This window comes from Antennarius striatus, chromosome 11 (assembly GCF_040054535.1).
Source record: "Antennarius striatus isolate MH-2024 chromosome 11, ASM4005453v1, whole genome shotgun sequence".
In the NCBI taxonomy this organism is placed as follows: domain Eukaryota; kingdom Metazoa; phylum Chordata; class Actinopteri; order Lophiiformes; family Antennariidae; genus Antennarius; species Antennarius striatus.
The window spans coordinates 2,659,742-2,682,604 of record NC_090786.1 but is presented as its reverse complement, the minus strand read 5'-3'; the positions used below and the strand labels follow the sequence as shown (position 1 = coordinate 2,682,604).

Genomic DNA, 22,863 nt, shown 5'->3' with positions numbered 1-22,863 from the left:
CTCCACACTACTTACTTATAGCAAACAGATCACGTGAGAAATACGCTTACCGGGAAGTTTAAAAGTATTTATGCTGCAAGAAAAAGAAAAAAAAAACATGCTGCAGAATCAATGAACGTCGTTCCACAGCAAACAGACACAACCTAGTGTCTCAGGCTTATTGCAGGACGGCTAAAGGTTTAAGGCCTTGAGGTTAAAGGTCACCTCAAAGCAAGACGTATGGGATGAGATATTGAAACATTTGAAATCAAAACGAGTGTGATTCTTCGGGAACTTTTATCTCCGGTCAAAAGGTCTTCAAGTCGACTTTTTATTTGCTTTTCTTTCAGTCATTTCTTTTTACTAAAAAGTAACAGAGCAGCTGAAAAACATTCCGTCATGCATCTTCAATGTGCTTTTTTCTTACAACTTAACGCATTTATAGCTTTACAGCAGAACTATTACGCCGCTAACTGAAGTATTTTAGTTGTACAAACTTCTTTTGCGAGGCCAAGTCCACAGCAGTCGAGTTCAAGTCTGTCTTAAAAGGTTCTTGAAAAGTCTAACCGTCAACCAAATTAGCGATCCGGTGCCGTTAACACGTGTTGTGTGTTTCTGGAATGGTAAATTAATTAACGCAGTCGAGCTGTCGTTTTGTGTTATTAAAAGCAAAGCTCTTAATTAATGTATGCAAATAAGTGCAAGATCACACCTTGTCAGCGTACCAGACAATGCGGCGGTGTTATGGGGGTGAGGAAGGGGGTTGGCTGTCTTCTGGTGTGAACTGTACATGCATGAACTGTCTCCGGATGCAGAACATACATGTTTCCGTGCCTGACCGTCAAAACATACAAAACATACGTGAAGCGAGGACGTTGTCAGAGAATTTGAAAAGCTAATTTTCCCCGTGGCCTTCCAGCACCTCTGCTCTTCATGTGCACCCATTTCCATAAACCGACCACCCCCCCGCCCCCCCTCACCACTACCACCACCAGGGGGAACCAGCAATAATAAACAGTTATTAGTAGATGCATTATGGCGGTGTGCCTCTTTTGCCCTCCTGCGTCTCCTCGATGGCTAACCTCCAAACACGGTGAGTACAGCTGCAGCTCCTACCTGGACCTGAAGCTGATGCATTTGTGTGTGTGTGTGTGTGTGTGTGTGTGTGTGTGTGTGTGTGTGTGTGTGTGTGTGTTGTCTCTGATCCATCTCGCTGCAGAGCGCTGAATTTGTAAGAGAATGGGGCTAATGCTCATAATAGTGCCAGCCATTACAGCAGAAAGCTTTGAACGCTGTACGTCTGCCAAACCGTGGTGATTTCCTCTGATTGCCTGTTGCTTTTAGTTACCAAATCCCTTCATCTCTTTTTTATATTTACCCAGTTATTTTTGCAGTGGGGCTTAATTGCTCTGAAATAAATTCAGAAATTATTATCCCCGATGTTTTAGCGATTCAACCTCTTCAATCAGCGATGTGAGACGAGTCGCACGTGTAATTGGAGATGATGTTGCGGCGGCTCGGTTTTGAAAGCAGCCGTGTGATGTCAAAAACACAAATAACGCCACGTTTCACTATTTAATTCTGATAAGCCAGCTAAGCTAGGCTAAGCTCCAAACTCTGATTTTGCCTTGTGCAGAAAAGGTGACTGGTGACTCATGCTGACGGGGGCGAACAGATGCCAACGGAACACGCCGTGCGCTCGCCGGGGTTTGTATTTGTTCTCGTCGTTATGGTGAGGACTCCTGGGAGGGGATATGAACACAAACACATTGACGCACAAACAGGATCTCATCTCCATCAGCTCCTTATCGTAAGGAGAAACTTCTATGGGAGAGGGGTGAGGTAGAGGAGGCCGTAGGCAGGTATCTAGCATCAGCATTAAAGTTCTACTTCATGTTTTGAGGCATCTGTAATCCAGGTTTTCTTAGAAGCTAATCTGGATTCACCAAAGTCTCGACAGAACCGCAACCCCTGCCCGTTCCCCTCAAGTGGAACCAGTGGGTTCCCTACAGCTCAACATATCCCCAGTTCAACATATCCCAGGTACAACATATCCCAACCTCAACATATCCCGAGCTCAACATATCTTAAAGCTCAGCTCAACATATCCCAACATATCTCATTTGTGCTTCAAAATTCACAGCTTCACTGTATCATGGATTTTTAGTAGGTAGTCATGTGATGCCGTACACGCAACGCTATTGGCTGACAACATCCGGAAGTGCGCTGCGTTCCCAGACTCAAAGAACGCAGCGCACTTCCATGAAACGCAAGTGTTTTAAACAGTCTATAAGAGTGTAGGAAAAGGTAATAGAAGGTGTTTTAATATCAGTTTGGGGAGGGTTCATAAACGTTTAAATGACCGTAAATAATAAAACAAAGTTTGTCACCATATCGTAGAATTTCGTTGGTGGTCCTAAACGCATTAATCGCGAGTAATGATGGATTAATGTATATTCTAAATTCAACGTATCCCAAAAATCTGGTTCTAGAAAAAAAAGGCAAAAACCCGACGTGGACGTCGCACATCTCACATCTCAGGACTGGGTATCCAATAAAAATGAAAAATTAACTATAAATGGAATGCTACCCGAGGCATGTAGTGGTGATAAAAGCGAGGGAACACCAATCAAGTGTCAATCAGCGTCCGTCCTTCAGGACTTTTTGACTTCGGGAGAATTGGATTAGACGCATCTTCCTCTTCGTCTTCCTCCAAATGACCTGACATGATAAGGAAAGCTAACAAAGAGAGAGAGGGAGGGAGATGAATGATATATAAAGGAGTGAAAACATGTGAGATGGAGAAAGAGTGGGGAACAGACAGTTCGCTGAGAGGGAGGGAGGCGGAGCGGTCTAATTTGTACATGGCTCCTAAGTAAGGAGAGCAGGCTAATTACTGGCTGAACAGGGCAGGCACAGGCTGCTCATTTCAAAAAGGACAGAGCCACTTATGAGGCATCAAAGTGCATTCATATCACAGCACAAAGGAGATAGGGGTCGAGGGGGCGCGAGAGAGGAGTACAGCATGTTTAAATGGAAGAGGGGGTGGGGGCCGGCTAATGAATGTCGTTGAGAGGCTCTCCTCGGGCCCGTCGCTGTTTGGGAACAGCGGCGGCGAGTGCAGATGGGCGGCTTTGATTGTGTTCAAAGATGGAGCAGAGGGAGCGACGGAGGAGGAGGAGGAGGAGGAGGAGAGGGGGGGTAGAGAGATGCTGCCAGGAAGGAGGTGAACGGTCGGGTCGCCATCCGAGATCCGGCGGACTTCTTCTGGGCGTCAGATGGTGAAAGTATCGCAATGGGAATGAAGGGTTCTCTCTTTGGTCTTCCTCTCGCCCTCTTTCCTGGAAGCTCCATCCTCACCACCCTTTCACCAACATCCTCACCATCTCTCCTGTGGACGGGTCCAAAACATCCAGGTCTGCTCTCTCTGACTTCGTCTCCAGAACATCTCACCTCGGCCGTTCCTCTGAGGAACTCATTTCTGAGCTGATTCAACCTGGAGAACCTCGACATCTTCATTTCCTCCACCTCCAGCTCCACTTCCTGTCTTCTGTTCAGCACCACTGTCTCCAATCTGTCCACCGTGGTTGTCCTCACCACTGTCTCTAATCCTCAACATTGTCTCTAATCCAGACTGTCCTCAACACTGTCTCTAATCCAGACTATCCTCAACACTGTCTCTAATCCAGACTGTCCTCAACACTGTCTCTAATCCAGACTGTCCTCACCACCATCTCTAAGCCATGACCAATGGTGACCAATATGTCTAAAGAACATCCTGTTCACGGGGGGGCGGTTGGGGAAAGACGGTGGGGGGTCCTGGGAACAGGAAGTAGATCGTAAAACGTTCCTCCATCCCAGCGTCCTCGGTTAACAACACACCAACCAGAGGTTTAAGTCCTCGAGTTAAACTCCCGGCTGCTGACGCCCGGGCGAGGCTGGCACGGGATAAAAGAGCGTCTCGATCCCCCGGGGTCTCACCAGACACACAACCATGACTCAACCCCCCCATGGTGCCCCTGGCCCAGTGCCTACGGAGCCTTTATTAGAGAGGAGACGCAGCGCCATGTGCTCAGAAGGAATGCGCCTGGTCAACAGCAGATTGTAGCGCCGAGACATCTGTAAGGACGCCGCTGCCGTCTGCGGAGGAAATTGTGTTTGTTTACTCCGGTGAGCCTTTATGGTGGAGGTAAACACACCAGCATTTGTCTGTGTTTACACGTCAACGCACGTCAGGGACAAGACCACGCGTACCCGCGCCGATGTGGATTCTGGTTGCGTACACGCGTGTAAAGACACACTCGTGTGTGTGTGTGTGTATATGCTGTACCTTATAGTTCACAACAAGACTTGCAAACAAGCGCAGAATGTCACGTTTATTATAAGGAGCTACAGATTGTGTTTAGAAAAGGTGATTATTAAGATAGAACCTTGAAAAAGAGTGTTGGCCTATATTTATTTACAACCAGCATGTTCCATTTAATTTACAGCAAGTGTTTTAAAAAAAGACGACACTACAAAGTCGACAATCACAGAAAAATGACAAAACTTTATCTCAATGTCGCGCACAACCCCCTCGTTTTACCCATCGCCGCAGCACAACCGGTTGTACATCCCGGCTAACATTAAGCATCCTGGAACTCTCATTTTACGCCGTTTGGAATGTTCGAGCGTCGGCATCGGGGGTCAAAGTCGCATTAGCAAAAGGTGAGGCCAAACAAATGAGATTATAGCTGAATTAACTAATTATCATCATTTCCACCAGCTAACAGCCTGTAATATCTACGGCGTAATGGTGCTTGTCAGGTTTATTGTTGTGTTTGTCTGGGAAGCCTTTGCCCTCTGGTCTCACCTGCTGAAACACATCGCCCATCCATTAGAATGCATTATGGAAATGAAATCTTAGTTGTTTTTTGTTGTGTGTGTGTGTGTGTGTGTGTGTGTGTTTTGGTTTTTTTTTTTAAATATAAGCCTTGATATGACAAGTTGTTTTTTTCTCTGCTGGTGTTATGTTATAATGTGCTTTCACAGAGGCGAGGGAAAGGGTGTCGAATTAAGCTGAGGGACAGGTGTAGAGAAAGCGAAAAAAGAAAGTGTGCGGGTCTTTATTCAAGGTTAGATCAGCCTAGAATTTGTGAAGGAGCACCTATTAGAGACAGACCTCTCAGAGGAAAATTGGAACCGTCTACCTTTTAAGGACGACATGCTAATTCGTGTCAAAAAGGCTTTTAGTCAGGGAGGACAGGGCCAGAGGAAAAGGCTGTTGTGTTATATTCATATGGGCTGATGTGCACTCTCCTCCAGGACATCACAGCTTTTTTTAGGTGGGATTTTATAGATTTAAAAAAAAATATAGAGTAGAACATATTGTTTTTATTCAGCTTCTCATAATAAAAAAAACAGTTTCAGAATTTAGTATATTAAGGTCAATTAAATTACAAAAATACCTTCCAGACGGTGAAGAAAAATAACACGCTTCCAGAAAATTGGTCCCTTTTAACAGCACAAAAAAAAAGGCAGTTTTCTTTTTGAATCTATCAACCTTCATAATTTAGTTCTTAACTTTTTAAAAGCGGCTGACAGCAGTTTGGAAGCTGTTAGCATTCCATTTTTGTCCATAGGATAACGCCACATTACAAATGTCGTGCGGAAAAAAAAGGCGATAACGTAATAAATTTGTCCTTTTTCGGAGTGTAAAAGGTTGATAACGTAATAAAAGTCCTCAACTGATAACGTAATAATTAGCAGTTGGCGTTAGGAATAAATTATTACATGATTACCTTATTATTTCATTATTACCAAGCAATTTAAATAATATTTATATGATTATATCAGCAACCAGGCCCACCATCTTTTCGGAAGCGGTCCAAACGGTCGTTCCCAATCTGGGATAATCTGAAGCGGCGATCATACGTGACCTACGGACGGTCCCGCCGGAGCTCGCCTCAACACCGGCTTGAACCTCCTGGGATCCGGTAGCGATAACAGATCAAAGAAAGAGTTGAAGAGGGAAGGGTGGGGGGGCCCTTCATCCGCCGATGACCTCCTGACCCCAACGTGATACCGACGGTCTCGTTTTTAGACGCTCCGACATCCGCGAGCGTTTCACGCTCTCTATTTGATTTATTCTTAATTCGATTACCAATGCATCTTTCTCACACTCCCATAGTCTCACCACCCTTCCATCTTCATCCTCCCTCCTCCTCATCCTCCCATGGCCCCCGCCTGACGGAGAGCGAGGGGGTCTTTCATTTTTTCCTGACATCCTTGTCCTTCAGCCTATTGATTGGTGACCGAGCCGGCGAGCCCGGTCGGCCGCTAATAGAAAGTGAAGTTCATCAGCCGTTAGCTCTGCCTGACACACACACACACACACACACACACACACACACACACACACACACACCCAGTGATCTACCCTAGAAAGGCCATCGGGCTAACCTTTGTCCCGCTGTCCTTACTTCCTGTCAAACCTTGCTTTTCTTCTAAAAGTCTGTTTTTGTATTTATTTGGTTTCTTCCCGTCTCTTTGGATTATTCCATCCTCTCCTTTACGGCTGCTTATGGCTTATTTCTTTATTTCAGGGTAAAATGCAAATTAGCGCACGCTGCCATTAATGAATGGGAACATAAGCTCTAATGACATATCAAAAGCAGCTCCTCTACAAGCCATTAGCCGAGTTTGAACTGAAACCAAATTGGGTAGCGCGTTGCATTACGGCGGGGGTAATAACACGGCGCTGGTGGGGTGAGTTTAATAATAAAAAAAAAGCTAATAAAATAAAAGTAAATCCAGGTCAAAGCTTGGTTGTGGTAGTTTCTGCGTGATAACCATGAATACTTTAACGATTTCATCACGATTTAACGTCAACGCAACTATGTGCAATGCACTTGCATTGACTAGCTAGGCTAGGTGGTTAGCTTTCCATCGAGGAAGGGTAATTTCCACTGGGATAATTCTGGAGGGAGAATTGTTTTGCTGTATTATCACAAACACAAGGCTATTATTAGCATCAGGTTGTTAGCCTTGTGTATAATGGTCTTACCTTATGTATTTATTCCAATGTGGGGGTGTAGATGCAAAGTAAGGAGGAGAAAGATGTTATAATAGTAATACAATCAATCCTTGATTTACACCTTATTGATTAAAGCAGTGATAGACGATAAAAGCGAGAAAGAAAACATCAGTTATTGTCAGGGAAACAGGATCCTACTGTAAAAAACACGGGTGAGTTGTTTGTACAACCTGAACCACGGTAAATAAAATAAAAAAGACACAGCTACAAAGCTTCAACAGGAAATCCAAGTCAGGATTTATTGATCTAGAGTCTAAATAGCTCATGTCAGAGGACGGCGACTCTGTAATTACGACCCAACTCGGCACCAATGGTTCTTTCACCTGGTGATGATTCACTAGGGTTCAGCGAACAACATGCACCATAACGCCGTCCTTATACTGCCGTTATTTAAAGGTTCCAGCTCACGACCTGCTTCCTCTGTGTTATTTAAGGTCAGCTGAACTAAACAGCGCTTCACGCGTTGCTCATGTTTCGCTTAAACTGTAAACCTAAAGCGTTTCCTGCTTTGGAGAGTGTAAGTGGATATGGATGTTAGCCTTTTGTGACACAGCTAAGTCTGAGATTTATTCACAAAGTTTATGTCCTGTAATTTGGACTGAAAGTCAATTGTTGGTTAAAACTTGCCTGAAGATGTAAAAATAGGGAAATATAAGAACCAAAATGTGCCTTCAAGGCCACCTTTTCCAGTTTTCAGGAGGTTTGGGTAGATCCGACTCAAAGTTTTTCTTTTAAGGGCGACCGATTGATGGACAGCTGAGAGTATGGGCGGAAAAGCTAGTTTTTACAAATATTCCTCGTCTCTTCTCGTCCACGGAGGACTTTCTAGTAACTCCAGGACTTCAGCGTTGGAAATATTGAGCTGAATTTAAGCCAGTTTTCCTGACCTGGACCGAAAGACTTTGCTTACAGTAAATCACCGTTATATCATCCAGACATACGTGGACATTTAATCCGAAGAACATGTCACATATTATTAGTTAAATCCATTGAAAGTCCTGGAGAACCCTCGGGCTCTGAGGAGTGCCAAGTCACATCTGTTTTAATGAGCGCTCCTTGGCTCTACAACACCAACCATGACTTTGCTTACAACCTTGGCGTTACAAGATGGCTCTTTCACCTCTTCTTGTCTTTAAGCTTACTTTTTCTAGCATCGGAAGTTTCTCTACTTTTGGGCAGAAACCTCGGCTCCATCCAGGGCAGACTCAAACTTTACTCGCTGAACGCCGTCGCCAAAACCCATCCTGAGGTGAAGGAACATGCTCGCTCATTTTCTTCATTTTCAGCCTCGCTGTCGGGTCTTAAGCCAAGACCAATGGCTCCTATTAGAGAGTGTGGCAGGCCAGCTGACAGGCTAGTCAATATCCATGAGAAGGCCACTTCATTAATGATCCCTACTTGCTCAGAGAGATGGAGTGGGCAGAGAGAGTGGCCTTTGACAGGCCACGGAGAAACGTGAAGAATTTGGACTTTATTTTTAGCGAGACACAACAAAACTGCCTGACAGGTTAGGAATCCTTGGGGGGGCGGGGGGTGGAGGGGGGGATAGAATGCATTCATGGGTTATAGTAGGAGCAGATTGGATGAGAATGATGAAAGATAACAGCGGGTATTATGTTGTCTGTATGCAAGTCGTTTTGGATTTGAATGCACTGTATCCGCGTTGCAAATGGATTGCAATCGGTGAATAAGTTTTCCGTTTAAGACAAATGAATGCGCTGTTTCTGTTGACAATGAAACCTATTTATGCAACGCTAGCGGGACCCTGCAGCCAGTTCAAACCACAAGATCCACAAGACCATGGATATTACATCCAGAAGCTGCTTCGGGGCGGTTGGTGCGTTGATGCTTTTCGTGCTTTTCTGGCTTGCTCGTGGTAAAACAGCAGAACGGGCCAATTTCATTTCATTGGTTTTCTCTGAAACTACTTTCTACCGAAGGACAAGTTCTCATGAGAATGTTTTAAACATGGATAAGTAAAACCGAACAACCTCAAAGATACACTCTGATTCCGAGGCAGAAGCCGACATTGACTTTAAATTTCCGGGATTCCGGACTCGGTTTGAAACGGATTTCACGTAGAATCCATTGATTTTCCCGGAAATCGTTTCTCCAATTCAAACGGATCTAAGAATAATTAGACCCCGAAACAGAAGATGGTCCAAATGTGAGGTAACAATCCATCCGTTGGGGAACTGCGCCGCCACAGAAGAGGAAGAACTCCCGAGAAAGGGTATTTTCTGAATTGATTACGCCACACATGCTAAGTCAGGTTGGTGTTTGCTCATGACAGATAATATCTATTCAACTTTAGGCAATCCCAGGTTATATACTCTCCGTTCCGCAGAGCAGAGCCGGCGGACGATTGTCGGAGAATGACAGGGAATTATAGGGGTTTGGTTGCTTGTGGGATCGCAACAGCGATACGGCGTCCTGGAAGCTATAACGCTCCGTATCCCGCTCACGAGCAGCACATCCTGTATTGAAAGAGAGCTGATAACTCATTGCGGTGGATCACAAGTCATTTAGATAGGCTCTTTCCCCACAAACACGCCTGATCCACACCCACCTAGCGTTAGCCCCTTGTTTTTCCCCGCCGTGTTACGCTGTTCCCCGGCAGGTGTGCGTTCCAGGGGTGAGATGATGTTCCTGCCCCGGCCCGACACGGGAGAGCTATCTGCGTAATAGAATTATCTGGAAGGGCCACTCAAAATTAACATAATATGGACTCAAAATGTAAATTGTCTTTCTGTGAAATGTAATGAGAACGAGAATCTGCTCTTTTGCTCTTCTGTCTTATCATCCGCCCTCTCTTTCTCCATCACACACACACACACACAAACACACAAACGTCCTCTTACTTCCTGTTTCTGAGGGATGGGCGCTGATAAAAGTCCTCACAGTGCACACACACACACACACACACACACACACACACACTTTTTGGGAGCAAATACTTGAGAGGAGGTTGTGTGTTCCGCTGACACATGCGAAGCTAAATGCCAACGTACCATTTAAGAGAGAAAGGGCAGCGGCACATCCAACCTTTGTAGTGTGTCATTCAGCGATGTTCGCCGCCGTTCACGTATAAAAATGAGGTCTCCTCCATCCCGGGAGCGGCCCCGTGCCTTTCACCCCGTCAGGCGTACGAGGGGAGAGGTTGTTAACAACCGCTCCGACTGTCGCACGGCGAGACGGGCGGCACATCCCAAGATGTTCCTTCATTCTCTCTCCCCCCCTCTCTCTTTTGCTTCACCTAAAATTCAATTTAACGGTGTTGGAAAACGAATCTCGATGCCCCGTCCTTTCGAGAAACACCTCCTTTGGGTGATCTCAACCCTCTCGCTTCCTTGTTTCCTTCTTCCTCTCGTGCACACTGTGATGATGACTACTTTGCGAGTATTCAACTCTTGCATTTAGTCATTCGGAGATTTTGATAAAGCTTCAGATGGGGGGGGGGGGGGGGCATCTCCCAGACACTGCCCACCCCCACTCGCCTTGGAATTACACGGCAAAGAGAAAAGGCCACCTCTTTGTCACTAAATGCCTCTCCCATTCATTCACATGACAGCAAAGTAGTACGTCTTTTCCCACGGTAAAATGCCAGATTTGAAAGCCCTCTTTTCGATTAATGTTTAGAGTAAGGTCGCACGCCGCCGTTAATCCAGGAAGTACTCCACTGGCGAATAGCACCCTCTAATTTCGTAGATTGACGTTTTCTGCTTTAATGTATAGATTCACCAAGAGTTGTCTTTAATATTGACAAGGCAAAGAGTGCATCTGTGCGCTCGATTATAATCGCACTTTATAATCGAGTCCGGCTATTAGTTCCCAACTGTCAGACTGCATTTAGAAAGAAGATCTAACCCATTTTTCCTCTTAGGAATGAAATGTTAAGTTCATAAATAACAAGCCCAACCCTAAACCCCTCGTCGCCGCCACCGTCTGGAGGAAGAAGCTAAAGCTAAAGTCAAGTAAGAAGTTTTATTATGACCAACTTTTGTGAACTTCTTGACGTCACTTCATCTTGTCTTTGTTGCTGCTAACAATGTGTCCGTTAGTCCACTGGGAAAGACTCTAGCAACCCCCGCGAACCACGAATGCGGAGGCAGCGGTACAAAAGATTAATGAATGAATAAATCTCATCTTCATTTGTCCATAACAATATAGCAAAGCAAAAATAAAGTCGAGTAAGTGTATTAGCATCTAATGTGAAGTCCGGCATGAGCAAAACCGATGTTTCCCAAAACTCTCGTTAGCCCTAATTTAGTTAAAACTTTGCATCCGAGATTTTTTGACAAAAAGTTTCTGTGGGTGAAATTTCCACTCGCTGTAAAGGTTCAATTCCCAGTAAGTGTTTATTTCAGATTCATCTTCAATGTATTTGTGTTAGCCTTTAATGTACCTGTGTAGCTATGGTGTTGATCAGACCTTCTGATGTAGTATCCATAACGTACAAGACCACTGATTGTGCAAAAAGGTTGCTAAACCTTTAAATTTGTCAGTTGTATTTTTTTAAACAAAAAAAAAAAAAAGCTTTTTGAAAAGGTTTTACTGTTTTTATGCTGCTGTTGTTTTTCTATCACCTGTAATGACTCGGCTCTAGCGTTACCTAAATGAACGATGGCATTTAAGGGAGTTCAGACAGAGGTCTTTCTACAGACGTCCACATCCCTACCTGTTCTCTTTGCATTTTTCTTTTTATCGCTTTTGAACCTTAGATCCTCGCGGTGGAACTTTCCTCACATCCTCGTTCTTTGTCATGTATAGCAAAAATATCGAACTGGCTAAAAAACGCTAACAGGTCGTGTTGCGGACAGGGGTACAAACTAGCGGTAGGAAAATTTTGCATTCACCTTTGCGGTACAAAACCTCTCGATAGGAACACACCGCAAAGACTTATGGGACTTTATGTGTTTTGGTGTCTCGTTTTCCACCGATTAAATGTAAAGGCATTCCAACAAACACTCGTTTCCGCCCAAGCGGCGAAAACTCCACCGGCTGTAAAGCGATCGTATTTGTTTATCTTTAAGGTCGTTATTGGGTTGTTGCCATCGTATTTAACAGCCATGCTGGATTAGTCCTCTGGACCGTATCAAACCTCATCTAATGAACGACTTTCATTGCAAATCCCTCCATTTAGATCTGCGTTTAGTTCCTACGTTCGATCTGAAACTCTTTTTATAGCAGTCTGAAAGTAAACCTACGATCGCTTCCGTTTTTTATGTCTGTATTTCTTATGACTAAACCGTCTGCTCTTGTTCTTGTGTTTTAAATTTATTGATTGCACAATTTGTCCAACAGTTTTGGAGGAGGAACTTTACATTTACAATATTTCTGCTTTGGAAATTTACAGTAAATCCTCAGCAGATGGAATTCCTGAACCGCTTAAAAAGTTCTTCATTCATATTTCAGGAGGTTTTTAAGGAGACCTTGTTATGTCAGGCTGTAAGATCCATTGCTCTCCCCTGGCACTACCAGCTGATCAATATTACTCATCGATATCATCGATTAGCCGAGTGGGGAGACTTCAGAAGCGCATTGATTTGCATGTGTTTCTGAGGTTTTGACTTGGCGAGATGCCGTCCGTACTGGCACCGCAAGGCCACAGAGATAATTTCTTAATATCGATATCAAATATGAAACAGTCTTTAGATGCCTGTCATCGTTTCCACTTTCAAGAAAATTAAAAGCGCTTTGAAAGAAAACCGTCCGGTAACATTTGACCGTTAAACGGCAAGGAAGGGTCGAATGAAAACACTTTTGTACTGGACCATGAGATGAGCGAAGAGGAAGGAAGACTCTTGGACTAGAGGCGACATGGGATGAAAGGGGAAAAAAAGGAAATGACATCATGTTGTGATTGGATTTACTTCCTGGTTTCATTGACTTTTCCGGTACCGTCCTTCCCTCAAATGGTTCAAATGGTAAAAAAAAAAGGAAAACTCAAGCAGCAGAAACCAGATTCAAGACGGACAAGTCGACCCCTCCAAGGAGCCGTTAGGAGATGATGTCTTTAAGGAAACTGAAGGAGCTGACTTCTTCTACAGATGCATTATGGGTACTGTTACGTGTAATCCATCAGGTGCGTACAGCATATTAAATACACCCAAAGCGAAACGGGCTTCTCCTCAGCTGGAAGCATGTTGCCGTTGTCAAGAATGCTGGCGGTGATCCAGAGGCGCGGCGGGCTCCTCGGATTCGCCGACAGTCTCCCGGAAGACGACCAATAAATCACCGGCGCTGACCTTTGCTAGCACCGGGGACCTCAGAGCCTCCGAACGCCGGAGACGAGACGAGATTGAGACTTTCAGAAGGAGTGATGAACTGCAGATGGCTAGACTCCACACACACACACACACACACACACACACACACACACGGGTCGCTCGCCACTCCATCTTGCCATCTGTCACTTCCTGCCTTGTTGTGTTTTAAGTTTGAGGGATCGCGAAGACGGACGCATTCCAGGTTTCCGTGTCACCCCGGAGAGATCCGTAATACTCCTGTAGAAACCGGGTAAAAGTTTACCGCGGTCAACCGCCGACGCTAAAGGAGCGGATGTTCGGTTTGCTGCACGAACTGACGTCTGCTGGCTAATTCCAACAACGTTAGCATGAAAACAAGTTTCGGTCAGACTTCTCTCTCCCAGTTCAACTTTGATCCGTTTTTTTACGAACGCCGCAGATTCTTTTACGCGTTTCTATCAAACATTCTCCGAGACGTTAATTCTTATCATCACCTCAATACAAGTTGTAGAAGTTTGCATTGTTTACATGCTTTCACCCACACACTGAAACGTTGCGAGTCAAAACATTCCCTGAATTCCGTCTTCTCGCTTGTACGTATCCAAAATTGATTTCCAGTGAATTCCATCTCAGACGTTTGTTTGTTTTTGACAATAAATGTCTTTCGGAGGATAAAATATGTTTGATGATTCTACCGTCCCCCCCACCCCCCCCACCCCCATTCTCCATCTCATCCTGGTGGCCCCCGGTGCTGGAAGCGTATTGTCAAGCGGGCGTGTCGTGCCCAGCGTGCAGTCTGACAGGGCAAGATGGAAGGTGGACCACTCAGCCACACCACGCGGCTGGTGGCCGTATTATTAACCCATGCATGCATGTGTGTTCCGGTGTTCTTACATATGTTGGCCGTATAAAACACCCCAGCACCCCCCCCCCCCCCAACCCCCATTCCTCCAGCACATACACATCAGACTCCCTGCTGAGCTGCAGCGTGCAGAAAGATGGGGAACAACAAAGGGCACAGTAAAGGCTGGAGAACAGAAAGTGGACTGGCAGGAATACGGAGGCCATTTAAATACACCCCAGTTTGCATGTAAAGAGCTTTTCTCCAGCATTTCCATTGTAAGAGCATGTAAATACGACTCAGACCGCCGCTGGAAATGTCACCTTATTCCTTCCTTTTATTCCTATTCAACTGCCGTGCATCAGAATTCAGGCTGAACGTCACACTGAACGGGTTCGGATCTTAAAATATTCAAAAATATCCAAGAAGAAGCAAAAGAGAAAACGCAGAAACGTTGGGATAAATACGTTGAACCGGACGCTGCTGCGTGTTTCGTTAATCCTTACCTGCTCATCAGGTGGATTTAAGGCGATCGGTTGGTCGGTTTTCAAATGGACCGGGACATCTGGGTAACGGGGTTCTGGCTCTGTAAAGACAGAACAGAGGATAAGTCAGCCAACATTCCCAGAATTCCAAGCTACATATGACTGGCAGGGGTGAATCACAAGGGAACCCCACCCCTGGAAGGTTTTGACCATAATAAGAGACCAAAAAAATCAAAACGTTTTATTCCAAATATTTATAGTATTTTATTATACATTCAAAGCTTTTATTGTGAAAAGACTCCAACTATGCTTTTATTTCATAATGACTTTGGCGCACGCAGGATATTTCATTATCATGAACTAAATTAGATATTTTTAGACGCATATTTGCTTCATTTTCCCGTATTAAAACACTAATAGCTGATGATGGCTGTCACCGTTAGCCGTGATTAGCTTCACGTTTCATTCCTGACGTTGACTTCAAGACGCGGCGGCCTACAAGAAAAACGCCGTGTCTCTCTTGGTAATTACCCCCATCAGAGTGACGTGAATGGTTTCTCCCAAATGACAGCTTGTATTTACAGGAAATTTGATATGACATGAACACGGCATCGGTGTTGGCAGAACTGTCTGTCCCGTGTTCATTAGTCGTAACCTCCATTCCTAATCAATGCGTTCATGTAGGCAGTGGCAGCTGAATAAATAGGCTGGAAGCCATTATCGCCTATTTTAGAATCAAGTCCGAGTTTCGTTAAGATTACGAACCGTGACTTCGTGTCACTTTCAGATTCGGCTCAAGTTACCAAATTTGATGCCGTTGCCCCAACTTTATCCTCATTTTCCCTCCTCATCATGCGGGAAATTTCATTTACGCATAAACGTAAAGAAGTGCACGTGAGATCGAGGCAATCTGTCAAGAAGGGGTCCCGAAGACGGATGGAGAATAATCCGGATTGGCGCTGATGACTCCTCAAGCGACGGATGTCATCCAGCCGTTGCCGTGGTGCCGACCTTTACCCATGGCCCAGGGTGACCGTTGTTGATGTGAACTTGACCTGTGACATTTCCAACGTGGGCGTCACAGGGTGAGTAAAGAGTGGAGGGGGTGATGATGGAGAGGGGGTGAAACGAGTGTGTGTCCAAAGCTGTTTAAATCAGTCCACTGGACTTTAAGGAAGTGTCTTGAAGACGTGTCGCCTCTCATCCAAGAGGCTTCTTCTTCTTCAGACCAGCGGTGGCTGGTCTTGTCCCAGCTTACTGACCCTGTAAGGTGTGGTCAGTGCTATTCATATTCCAATGACCTGAGTTGAGACCCGTTGGACTCCTCAACAATGGTTGATAATGGGTGTTTCCCCCCAGCAGAACCCAACAATCCAACTAATATGAAGAAGGTGAGGAGATACAGCAACCATACGGGCAAGAAGAGAGAGAATAAAGTCGGAAAGGATGGAGAGAAAGGTAGAACATGAGGTGAGAGAGTCAGGAAGAGGACATGGAAGTGATAGCCAGACCAGGGATGGAGATAAAAGCTGTAAGACATGAAATTAATGGCGGTCTTCACAAGCAGTACATGAATCACAGTCTTCTAGAGAGAGAGAGAGAGAGATGGGGGGGGGGAGACAGGAGCAAAGGAGAAAAGAGCAGAAGACTCGGTAACTATGACTTCAAAGGTCTCTCTTCTGCAAAAAAGGTTCTGACAAAAAGTAGCGAGAGAGGAAGAGGAGAGGAAAAGTGGAGGAAGAAGAGAGGAAGAGCAGAGGACAGAGTGACGGACTGGGGAGAGGAAGAAGGTCGTGGAGTTATTTACCACAAACAAGTCGTTCAAACGGACGTTTTGCTTCACTGAGAGATTAAATGATCGACGTCAGCAGATCGTGACTATAACTCATCAGTCCACCTTAAATAAAGTGCCTGCAGAGGCTACAAACGCTGAACTCATTGATGACATTAATTAACACCGAAAACAGGACGATTCTCTCGTCCAGTGATGTAAACACTCACAGTTACAGTTATTACTGGGGAAAAGCCTCCCGTCCTACATGAGAAGCACCGACTTGGGCGAGTGCCATGTGGCCCACGCCGTGGTTAGCATGCTAATTCTGCAGCTACAATCATGCGGCTACCTGTGTTTAACCGTTTCAGCCCCGTTCATCCCGCGATTTACCGTAAATATAGTTCAACTAAAAAAGCCATCCGGCGTTCCCGCTATCCCGGCGAAAGGCCTCCGGCGGTGCGACATGTCTGATCTCCGTAAACATAAATACCGCGGTGACACCCCCGGCGTGACGCCGGAAGATGGATGCACGCCGTCCTCGCACTGCCAGAGGACTCCATCAGCGGAGGAATTAACATGATGTCCTCTCTAACCTCCACCTCACCCGCCGGCAGCCTTGACTTCTGTCATAAAATTTAATTTTCTCCATCCTCTCCGTTGTTGTCACGGCTCACAATAAAGACCCATTGATCAGCGGCGGCTCATTTCAATGCATCAACATTCATGAGGCGCTTTTGCATTGACCATTTATGGCTATGCGTGGGTGGGGGGGGGCGGAGGGGGAGGGAGGGGTTGGATGGGATATGTGTGATCTGCAAGTGGAGGATCCCAAAGAGTTTAATGAATGAAGCCGCGGGATGCGGCCGCCCGACGGACGCCTGGCGTTTAAGGAGGCTCCCTCTTGAGGCTTAAACATCATATTTATGTAAAAACAGTGCGGCGCACGCGTTCAACGCCGCGCACGCACTTCCATCCGACAGTGCACTCGTACTCAGAATCCCCTCGCCCCGCTGTGCCGGGTCATAAACAGGAGTATTTTTTTCTCTCGACTCTGTTCGGGCCGGTTCTTCGGTGAATAAATCTATGTAATTTGAAAGTGACAAGGAGGAGATTTATGAAGGCATAAGTGCCTGTTTCTCGCTGAATTTATAGTGCAGAGCAAGGGATATGCAAATGAGAGTGCAAAGGGTGTTGCAGGTACGGGCGTAAGTGTTTGCACGCATGTGTGTATGCGCGAGGCCGGCCCCCGTTGACCATTTTCAATCTTTGGCGTGTGATTACGTTTGACCCGGCGCCGGCCGGTTTGAAAGCGTCGCGAAATCCAAGAGAATCGGGACGGCAGAGGCTGAAGGTCGAACGGCGCATCGGCCTCATCAAAGGGTACTCAGGAAAGCGTGGAAACTTCTACCTTGTTAGCTTAGCTTAGCCCATTTTTCCCGCCTTTGTGATATACAGTAATCCCTTGTTACTCGGGGTTAATGCGTTCAAAAAAAGAAATTCGGCTATATCGCAACAAAGCATTGTATTATTTACGGTAATTTAAACATTTATGAGCCCTCCCCATACTGATATTAAACCAACTTATATCTATATTACCTTTTCCCACATTGTTAAAGCACTTTTGTATTAAAGAAAAGCATTCCTTTAATATTCCGTGAGTGTCAGATGCGGTCAGCCAATAACACGCTCGTATGTTATCACGTGACTACCTACTAAAAATCCGTGACGTAGTGAAGTCGTGCATTTTGAAACGCGGAAAAACAAGGGATCACTGTAGTCTGTACTCGACATCACGCCACGTGTTAGCGCCACTTTCCGAGTTTCGCATTCAAAAGAAATGGGATCTCAGGGGTGCTCAGAAACCCTGATGCCGTCTGGGTTTGCCTGTTGATGTTGGGAATACCGCTGTAGAGGCCAGGCATTAGCAGTCACTCATCGGAAAGCTGCTCGACAAAATAAACCCAGATAGCGGTGGCGGAGTGTCGCGCACAGGTCGTGCACGGAGCTACGCTTCGCAGCAGACGTCACATTAAGGCCTATCTTTAAACATAATAACCGTGCCTTTTATTTGAGTCTTAAAACAAACAAACTTCCAATGTCATTTAAAACTGGCTCTAATCACATTCATCTGTTTAAACAGGGGTGTGTAGAGACGGAGTGAGAGGGGATGAAAGGCACGCCGAGTGAAAGAGAGGCCGTGGTGAGAGGGCTAATGAAAGAGTTGGCAGTGTTTACTCAAGCTGTGGAAAAGTCGGCACGACGGAAATAATGATAGAAGGACCGCGAGGACGGCAGCAAATAACTGCTACCTGCGCGTAAATACCGTAAGCGCTCGTCGGAGCCTCGGTTTGGCGTTCCGCTGTTTATCCGGACTGTGTTGACAGAAGTGTCAGTCTTCTTGTAAGTGCACTAATCTGTCGCCGTTTGTCGTCAACGCGAGGCAAATGTTTACCTGCTGTTTTGATAACTTGCAGGCTACATACGCGGCGCCTTAAATTGGAGCACAGCCTTTTGCTTAAAGTGCGTCTAATTTGATTCAACGTTTAAATCAGGCTCCGCCCAGAAGCAGGGGCGTCGTCTAAACCGAAATCTGGTCGATCGGGTCAACAGCAGCATTTGCACTAGTCTGTAAAGGAAGTTGTTCACTAGCTGTTATGACAGTACAGAAATCCCTCGCTTATTCACTCTTCAAGATGCACGGCTTCACTACATCGCGGATTTTTAGTAGGTAGTCATGTGATACCGTACTCGCATACTATTGGCTGACAGCATCCATGTGTGCACTGCGTTCTGAGAGTCACGGTTCCTCCTGCGACTTTTCTTTAATACAAAAGCCTTTTAAACAGTCTACAAGAGTGTGAGTAAAGGTAATACTTAATAATCATATCAGTACGGGAAGGATTCACAAACATTTAAATTACCGTTTAAATTAAATAGTTTGTCACTATAACGCAGAATTTATTTTTTTGGTCCTGGAACGCATTAACCGCGAGGAATTATTATTAATATTGTTGCTGTTGCAGTTTTGCCTTCAGCCACTAGGGGGTCCAGTGAGCTTCAGGTGAATTCGACCCATCTAAGACGTAAGCCACGCCCTCTATGATGTCACCATAATTGACTGATTGTAAGATTGCACAGCCCCAATGATAGCTGCTAAGAACATTTAAGCTAGCTTAAACTATTAAACTCACTCTCTGTATTCAGGGTGAGGTGCATTTTGCGTTGCATTGCATTATGGGACGCGCTGCTAAAATGGCTTTAGCTCATGCTCAGGCATGTTGGCAGCGCGGCGGCGTGAGCCTCAGCAGGCTGTCTGAGTATTTCTGAGCGAGGAAATCAGACAGAGCAGGTCGGGACATATTGTAATTACTCGCTACATTAAAATTGCTGTGCGTTATGGACCACAGGGGGGATGTTGACGTTTTAAATGGCTAACAGTTGTCCCCTTCAGAGGCCATTATTCCACGGGACTGTAAATATGAGGCTCCGACAGCGCTAGAGGTGATGCTAACGGTTTGTCTGCTCGGGGAAAATCAATATCTCACTTCTGAACCTTCATTAGACGCAACGCGGAACAATCACACAGATTAGCTAATTAGCAATAAAAGACGGATCGTAACAGGATTGATAGAAGAGATGGAATATTAGTGGACTACGGTTGGGAATAGGTCTGTTTGTTTGTTTGTTTGTTTGTTTGTGTCCGTTCTGTCATTACGTCTTCCTGTCTCCGTGGCGCTGAGAGCTTTAGCTGACCTTCTACCGTGGAGAGTGATGACAAGGACGCCACAGGTGACCTTGACATTCAGCATGCTAAATGGCTTCTTCCACAACCAGTCAGCAAACACACAGACCGGCAGGAGTGTGTGTGTGTGTTTGTGTTTGTGTGTGTGTTGGGTGGGCTGGACAGTGACAGACATCCTCTAAAGGAAAGGAGAGATGACTCCAGCTGGAGGTTTTAATGCTGCCATGGAGGAAGATTTAATAGCATTTGGAGTTTACTGCTATCTGAAGGTTATGCACACTGTCAATGCCGGGCAGCTACTGTAAAACACTGTTCCAATCCCCCGGTGGTCCAGCAAGCCCGGTCCGTGTTCTCCATGTGTTCTGGAGTGAAGGAATAAAGTTTTCAAAAGTATTTCCAGTCGGTTTTATTGGTGCATACCCTGATTTGGTCATAAAAATAAGGTCCGGCTTCCAATACAAGGAGTATGCAATGAAATCCAGATGAAGAGGAGCAGAAATGTAAAATACTACACCTGCAGCAAAAGCAGTAAAATTCAGAGGGACGATGCAACACTCAAATCCTTCCCCTTTCCTTTGTGTTTGACAGGTAGATGAATGAAGGATAATAACAACACACCCCAACAAAGATCTGACACACCCCAACAAAGATCTGGATCAAGACAACAAAGATCTGGATCAGCCCAACAATGATCTAGACCAACCCAACAAAGGTCTGACACACCTCTGAGTCTCATCTAGATCCAGGAAATAGTCTGGATCAGGTGATTGAGAGTCTTTATAAGATAGAAGTGGTCTATCTTAAAAGTTACAGAACTAGATGCGACTCTTTGTGTAAATCACTCACGCTTGAACGTTAGTTTAATGCTCCTGAAACCAGTCAGTGTCAAACACCCCCGAGGAGACAACACCAGTAGCTCCTCCTTCCTGACTATGGCGGTGTCGGTGGTGCCGGCTTCCTGTCCCCAGTTACTAACGAGAGAAGACTCTGTCGGGTGAAAACACCGCTAACCTTTCTGCTTGTTTACACTTTCCGCTGACAGGACCTGAGGATGGGCCGGAACGAGGGATGAAAGGAGGCGGGAGATTGAAACAAGAAGGTGACCTCTCCAAAGTTTACCTGGCAGCCCCCCACGCACACACCTCCCCTCGAGAGTCAGCGCCTGGGCCTTAATGAGGGACCCGGTGGAATTGTTGGGACATCGCCTCAAAGAGTGCTGGGATGTTGAGACTGGCCAGGCGAGGCGGAGCGGTGCGATGCGGGGGGGGGGGGACGAGTGTGTGTTTGTGTGTTGAAGGTGTGCGTCTGGCTTTCGTCTTCGTTACCGGGGCGGCTTTTGGAAGGTACGGCGCCTTGGGAGCGCCGCCGCTGCCGCCGCCGCTGCCGTCGCCGCTGTGCACAAGATGTTTGTGAACGTTAGCTTCCCTCAGATGTTTGTAGAGCTCGTGGCGTTTCATCCGCGGACTCGTCTCGGCTCACAGCATTAAACAGGAAACTTGTTTCCCAGTGATTTTTTTTTTTTTTTTGCCCCGATTTACATTCGCTGTAAATCTCCTCAGAGGTGGGATTCGTTTCGTCGCACGCTGGCGCGTCGTATCCATTCAACCCGCCCGCGGTTCGCGCACCTAGCTCGGAAACAGTGGCGACGAAATTAAAGTGATTAAAGTTCTACCTGGGAGATTAATGAAGATGCGTTTTAATTTACTAAAAACTGCTGTTTACCTAAACATTCATTATCTTTACGCCTGTGTCTGCACGGTCCGCCTCCAAGGTAGGGGGTGGAGACTAAAAACTCCTCCAATATCCAAAGTTATCTCTTTACAGCTGGTTCTAACTTTTGAAGTCCATCGCTATATCGCGGAATTTTTTTTCGTGGTCCTGGTGGTCCTGGTGGTCCTGGAACGCATTAACCGCGTAATCCCTCAGTTTGTAGCCGAGGGATTACTATACGTGCTAACATGGATAAACCGGATCGGAACGACTCTTTTGCATTCTGGTAGAAAACTGCTAAATTAATCTTGACTCTGTGTTCAGTGGTGAAATATTTACGCACATTTCGTCTTTATTTGGAAGATGCTGGCGAACCCTCGGCTACAAACCGTCCTAGAACATTCAGACTTCTCCGCCGAACGACCGGAGGAAACTGGAAAAGCAGTAAAAATGGCCGCAGAAACCACATAATAAATATCTCCATGCTTCCTCGCGCCCTGACAGACAGTCCTACACAATAATTACGTCTGTGCTCTCAAGTGAAGAAAGAAAAGAAGAGCTTGTCTTTCAGGAAACTCCTTCAACTTCAAATGTTTATCTGGTTTACTTTCAAAGCTTTCTGAAGCGCCATAAGTCAAAGGCGGAGGTATTTTCTCGCGGTTTTCTCTCTAACGTTAGTTAATATGTTTTTTTTTTTAAAGGACGTATGCGTGTCTGCGTGTGCGCGGCCGTGATTGATGGGAAGGATTTAAAAAGGAGTCATAGAAAGGATAGCAGGTAATGACAGTTCCTTGGTGACAAAGTGAAAACACTCTCGCACAACCGGATCTGGCTTTTCAGTTGATTTTCAATGTGTTTGAGATATTTTTTCAATAAAAAAAGAAAAAAAAGAAAAAAAAGAAGAAGAAGAAATAAAACAGGAAAAAAAAAAGGTTTTATGGAGTGGAATCCTTGATTATCCCTTCAGGTAGCGTGGACTGAATTGCCGCTGGCCTTGGCAGGTTTTTTT

The 22,863-nt window shown here is 45.6% G+C and overlaps 1 pseudogene; it reads right to left on the bottom strand.

Annotated features, from left to right (window-relative positions):
* Positions 1-1,582: 1,582 nt before the first annotated feature.
* Positions 1,583-22,863, bottom strand: part of LOC137604070 (multiple inositol polyphosphate phosphatase 1-like) — a 67,513-nt pseudogene continuing 46,232 nt past the window's right edge.